General features: G+C 32.6%; 1 protein-coding gene across 1 annotated transcript in view; it reads left to right on the top strand.

Annotated features, from left to right (window-relative positions):
* LOC102008531 (BRCA1-A complex subunit RAP80-like) overlaps positions 1–6859 on the top strand; it is a 136805-nt gene that overhangs the window by 1104 nt on the left and 128842 nt on the right.

The following is a 6859-nucleotide window of genomic DNA, read 5'->3' as shown; positions in this document are numbered from 1 at the left end:
AGCCTGTTGCTAGACACAGGTGCAAGTCTCTCAGTCCTTCTTTTCAATCCTGGCCTTCCTTCCAGCCATCACACCTCATTGAAAGGAGTCACTGGTGAGCAGGTAACACACTATTTTTTACAACCCTTAGGCTGTAACTACTTGTTAGATCATTCTTGCCTATCTCTGTCTTCCTGAGAAACCACTTTGAAGACATCACCATGTACTACAGCAGCCAATGATATTTTCCTACTAATCTGTCCATAACTCTGTAATGTTTTTGTTGTTCCTATGTTTTGTAAATGGATGTATGTTTATTACTATGTGCTTCCTGCAACAACCATTGAGAATAGTCAATGACTATTCAATTGGTCACTCATTGATAGCTCTATTTATTTTCTTTAGAAGCCACTTTGAAGATACCAAAGTGTAGCACAACAACTATTGACAGTCTACCACTTTTGTCTGTTATTCATTATTATTTGTCTATTTGTTTTCAACAGAAACTTATCTTGTAGATAACAATATGTAAAACAACAACCATTGATAATTTCCTACCACTTTGTAATTTGGTAAGCCCCCCCCATTACTATGTTATCCTTTTACTCTTTAAAATAATAAAAAAAAAATGCTGACAAAATGAGGTATAAAAAGAATGTGCATCAGTATAATCAGGGAATTTATGATAAGCTAACAGCTAACATTTGACTGCATGAGAAAATATAAAATCTCTCTAAAATTTAAGACAAGAAAAGAATGCTCACTTTCACAATTTATATTCAACACAGGGTAGGAAATCCTAGCCAGTGCAACCAAACAAAGGAAAGAAATAAAGAGGATCCAAATTGGAAAAGGCAAAGTGAAATATTTCACTCTGCAGATGACATGTTTTTATATATAGAAAGTCTCACACACTTCAACATAAAGTGGGGGCTGGGGATTTAGCTCAGTGGCAGAGCACCTGCCTGGCAAGAATGAGGTCATGAGTTCGATTCCTAGTACCAGAAAAAAAAACAAAAACATAAAGTATTACAGCAAATACATGTATTTAGCAACGTGTCACAATATTTAAAAATCACATAAAAAATCAACTACATTTTTATAAGCTAATAAAAGTTGTCTAACATAGAAACTAAGAAAGTGCTTCCAATTACAATAGCTGCAAAAATGATAAATAATCTATGAAAAAGCTTAACCAAAGAGGTGAAACACCTCTTTAAGGAAAATTATAAAACATTGATAAAAGCAATTAAAGAGAATGCCAAAGAAAAGAAAAGAAAAAAAAGAAAAGAAAAGAAAAACAAGAAAAAAGAAAAGAAAAGAAAAGAAAGACAACCCATGTTCATGGATTGGAAGGATTAATATTGTTACAATCTCCGCACTAAAGAAATCCACAAAAAAAGAAATGTACATATTAAATGTATTTCCCAGAAAAATATCAATAATATTCTTCATTTAACAAGGAAAAATACCTTAAAATATGTATAAAACCATAAATAGTTAACAGTATGCAATACAAAAACCACTGTTAATTTCTTATCACCATGTCTGAAATTCTGTATTGTTTTTATGTTGTTTGATTTATGTCTACACATTTGTTAATATGTTTTGGTTCTTTTACCTCCAAAAATAAAATTAAATAAAAAGAACAAAGTAGAAGGCATTCCACCTCTAAAAATAAAATTAAATAAAAAGAACAAAGTAGAACACATTCCACCTCTAAAAATAAAATTAAATAAAAAGAACAAAGTAGAAGCTCATTTCACAATGCAGTACAAGGCTGAAAACACCATGGAGCTGGCATCAAAACAGACACATAGAACAATTTTTTCATAGAGGAACTACAAGTGAGCCTACAATCCTACAATCAAGTGGTTTTCAACAAAGGTGCTAAGAACATGCTTTGCAGAAAGTGAAGTTTCAATAAATACTGTTGGGAAAACCAGGTACAAACGTGCAAAAGAATAAAACAAGTTCCCTATCTCTCACTAGTTAAGAAAAATCATATTAACATGCTTCAAGACATTGTAACCTAAAACAATAACACTACTGGTAGAAAACAGAAGAAATACTTCAGGACATTAGAATTTATAAACTTTTTTTGATAAGACAACAAAAGCATAGACAATAAGAGCAAAAATGGTCAAATATTGTTTCATAAGCTAAGCGCTTCTGCTTAGCACAGGGAAAAATTAGTGTGAAGAAGTGATCTAAAGAATTAGAAAAAATATTTGCAAATTATAAACCTGAAAAGAAGCTATTCACAAACAGGGAAATATTAATTCATGCTGCTATAAATCAGGACACTGCCTCTGAAGGGCAGAGATTGAAGGAACAGATCGATGAGCTTCCTAGAGATGAAAATTTTCTATATCTTAAGAGATATTTTTATGATATTGCCCAAATATATCTAATTATACACTTATCTGAGCATGTTTCATGTAAGTTTTACTTTATTTAAAATTATTTTTCATACACAATTTAATTCATTCCAGTGTGAAAAGTGAACTAATAAATTATTTTAAAATTTTGTGCCTGGTGTTGGCATATACCTGCAATCCCAGCAGTAGGGAGACTGAGGCAGGAAGATGGCTGCATACATTGTATGTTCAAGACTAGCCTGAACTAAACAGCAAAAACTTGTCTTAAAACAGCCCCCTGAAAATGTACACTATAAACATTGGTATACCAAATATAACTGTAAGAACACAAACTCCAGAAGTCTTAAAAGAACAATATGATAGACTAAAAATATCAGACTCATGAAATTTATTCCATTAATAATAGTATAAAGAGGGGGCTGGGGATTTAGCTCAGCAGCAAAAGCGCCTGCCTGGCAAGCGCAAGGTCGTGAGTTCGGTTCCCGGTACTGGAGAAAAACAAAAACAAACAAACAAACAAACAAACAAAAAAATAGTATAAAGAGATGAAAAATCAACTTACATTGTAGAAAACAATACATATGTTTGAGAAAAAAATCATATTCTGTATATGTACAAATGTTCAAAATTAGTTTAAGTAGAAGTGTACATATTTAGGGAGAAATTTGAATTTCATGAAAGTAGGTTATTGGATTTCCAATAAACTGTGAAAATATTGTCAACACCATTATTCATTCAAGCAAATAATGGGTAAATCTTTGTGAAATACCAGCATGCACCCATAAAAATGACTAACAGTAAATAAAAGAGAAAATCAATAGAGACACCAAGTCATTGAAACTATCTTTGGGAAGTTTAAATTAGCAGTATCATTCACTGTGGATGAAGCACGGTGAGGGGAAGAGAGAGAAAGAGAGAGAGAGACAAGAGACAAAGACAGAGACAGAAAGATGACACGAGTAGAGATTTAGATTTATGTGTTACATCCTGGTTGTTTATTTACCTTTCTTTACAGTGTGGTTCTTCTTCAACAAGATGACTTCTGATATTAGAGAAGAAGCTCTGAAACTAAAAATAGTAAACAATTTAAGTACTGAATTTGAGAACTTGTTTTACTCATTTGCCACTAGGGAGACTTGCTGCCATGTCATTCCTTCAGCAAATTCTTATAAGTCACTCTCTATATGAGAGGCTGTAGAAAATAATTAATTATCATCCCAAGGCTGTATCTATTCTGGAATATTCCCAGGATCAACAGAATGAGTCATAAGAGAGAGAATAGTAATTTGAACAGCCAAAAAGTCACCGTTATAAACATTATTATAAACATTAGTTTTTAGCCTTCTGGTGAATAAAATGAGCCATTTGGTTTTGGTATAAACTAGTCAGTTCTTTCCTCAAAATGTTTACATTGTTTAGTGCAGCAGCCATATCTCAGTGTTACAGTGCTTACCTAGCACATTCATGGACCTGGGTTCAATGCCCATCACCACAGAAATAAAAACTAAAAGTAAAAAGATCACATTAGCCAATATAAATACAATTCCTATGATGGCAGTAATGTTAAATTACACATGCATCATGCATTATAGTTTAAAGGACACATCATTTAAAATTTTTAGTTTGATTTATCTGTCTTACATTGAAGAGTTTTGAAATACCCTGACTTTGTCAAAGACTCTTTCATTATCAAAGTTTACGCAGGTTTGTAAAATTTTTCCTAACCTATCGTTGCCTGTCCTTATAAACTCCAGTTTTAGTAAGAATGCTGTTAGGTCAGTTTCGCAGATGCGCTTCTCCTTAAATATCTCCGCACCTTTGATATCCAATCAGGCTCTTCATCCTCCATCATCACACAGGCAATGTCTCGTCACCTTTGCTTGCTAAGCAAGAATACTGTAAGGATGGTTTAGCCAGACTGTCCCTTGACGCTTGTCTTAGTCCATCCAGGATGCTAGAATAAAATATCAGAAGCAAGACCATTTAAATGACAAACATTCGTTAATCATAATTCTGGAAGCTGGAAAATCCAATATCAAGTCTTTTGAAGAGCTAGTGTCAACACAGTCCTACTTCCTTGTTCATGGATGGCCTGCCAATCTTCCTGGATCCTTTTGTGGTGGGAAAGTACACTAATTCCAAATATGAGATCTTCATCCTCATTACCCAATTACTTCCTAAAAGGTTACTGTATATTGTGAATATCATCATATTTGTATTAAGATTTTAATGTATGAATTTTGGGGATGTAAAAACATTCAGTCTACAGACCTTTGCGCTTTCCACTACTCCCATTCTTCTAATTGTCTCTGAATCTTCCCTTATCTAGGCTGTACTCAAAGCTGGGTCCAATTCTCTCTTTCACTGAAAGACTCCATTGCAGCGGTTGCTACATAAATGCTCCCCGCCAGTGGTCCTTTGAGAAAAAGTTTGCCGTACCTTACTGTCTGCAACAAGCATCATGGATATCTGTTTTTTTAAACATCTGAATTACTAAGGACATGGATCTTCAATTCACAGTGCTCTCATTCTAATACCAATAAATTTAGATGATATTACTATAATTGACTATGTGATACCTCTATCCCCATTCATTAATCCATTGAAAGAAATTGAATGATTTTCAAAGCTTTTAAAGGCCTTCATGAATTAGAAAAAATGAGAAATTAATTGCCCTTGATAGAATCTTTGCATAAACTCTCAGTGTCTGAGGCTGGTATTTCCACCATTTTATCATTAATATGGCCTGAAGCAAATGAAGTCATCTTCCAACTTCTTTTATAAAAGTTGTGGCCAAAGTAGTTCCATAATTCTGATTTGTTCTTCTAAAAGTAATATTTCAGTACTACTATGTTTTTGACACCCATTACATACCATGTGATATAAGGATGGAAAAAAATACCCTGGTCTGATACAGTTCACATTCTATCTCTTTTCTTTCCCAGAATATCGCATTCCTTAAATAAAGATATGGTCAAGAAATTCATAAATTCACTCTAATTGGTTTTCTGGCAGTTTTGAAAGAATGACTTCTAAACCATGGTTTTCTGGCAGTTTTAAAAGATGCATCAGATTTGCTTTAGGCTATGTGCAGTACTTAGTCATTTTGTGGTGATTGCCTGAAGATGAATTTAGTATGTTCATTTAAACAACCCTCAGCATAAAAATATGATTGCAGAAAAGCTAGCTGTGGAAGTAACTTTCTCCTACTCATTTTCCACTAGTTAAGAGAAAGGAATGTCAAAAAGTGGCACTATGTATTGGCATTTCTTTCCTCAAATTTTAATCATTTTCAGATGAGAAAATATGGCAGTTACATGTATGGCAGGTATATTTTATTGAAGTTTTAATTTTAGTTTCAGGTACCAACTGCTTCACATACATGCTTTGCTGGTATCCCGTGTTCACTTCAGGACACTTTTCTCCCTAATTTTTTGGGGGGATATTTTCCCAGTTTGGCAAATAAATATGAGTATTAATGTTGGTAGAATACTACAGATAAAGCATGTGAACTTTTTGATCCAAAATGAAGTTTATAGTTGCATTAAAAATTAAAGTATGTTTTAACCTTAGAACATAAAATTGTGCCTGATACTCAAAATGAATTTGATGTGGACATGGGTTTTAGTCATGCTGGATCTCATTTACAGTACTATTCCTAGGCTGAATGGAAAATAATAAACTGGACTGTGAATTAAAATAATGTACCTAGAACTCATATAGTATCACTTGCCAAAGTTTATGCTTAAGCATACTTTGAAAGCCGCTTTTATTTACAACATGAGTTTGGGCAATAGAATATGTTGTGATCCAAATTTCCATATTTTATTTTTCTAATTGCCCAAGTAAGACACAAATACATTATTGTGGCTAAAATAAAGATAATAAAGGACCATAGAGAGTAAAATAGAAATAGCATAATTTTTCTGCTTTGAAATATCACTGTTGTTGCTCTTGCAGTTATCATCCTCTAGCTTTTCTTCTACTATACTAAAATGTACAGAGATGTGCATATGAATCATATTTATTCCCTTTATTAAAATACATGAACTTTTATATAAATTTTGCTCTACTTCATGTTTCTAACAGCATGCATCATCTTCCAAACTGTGACTCCTTTAATGCTTAATGTAAATATTAATATCAATATTTTTATATACATAGAACAAAATCTATAAGTTCTCATATAGATTGCTTAAAAATTTAAAATTATACATACACTGTCTCAGTCAACACTTGAGTGCACATTGTGTGTATTAAATTATAATTTTGGATAACATGTTCATTAGAGATGATGTAATGAGATTCATTTTAAATTTCATGTTAAGAATAAAATACTGTGCCAAGTATCTTTCATTCATTGTGTATTTAGATTTTGGTTTTATGTTTGACTGTGCTTTCTCTAGCTTTATTGTTAAAAGTACTACAGGTAGACATTTCTAAAATCTGGTATCTAAAAAAGAATTTAATTTTCTGTAGCAAAAAAATGGGGAAATTTA

This window comes from Chinchilla lanigera, unplaced genomic scaffold, assembly GCF_000276665.1.
Source record: "Chinchilla lanigera isolate Chin_1 unplaced genomic scaffold, ChiLan1.0 scaffold00016, whole genome shotgun sequence".
Taxonomy (NCBI): Eukaryota; Metazoa; Chordata; class Mammalia; order Rodentia; family Chinchillidae; genus Chinchilla; species Chinchilla lanigera.
The sequence above is the reverse complement of the archived record's forward strand: the minus strand, read 5'-3'. Positions and strand labels throughout refer to the sequence as shown.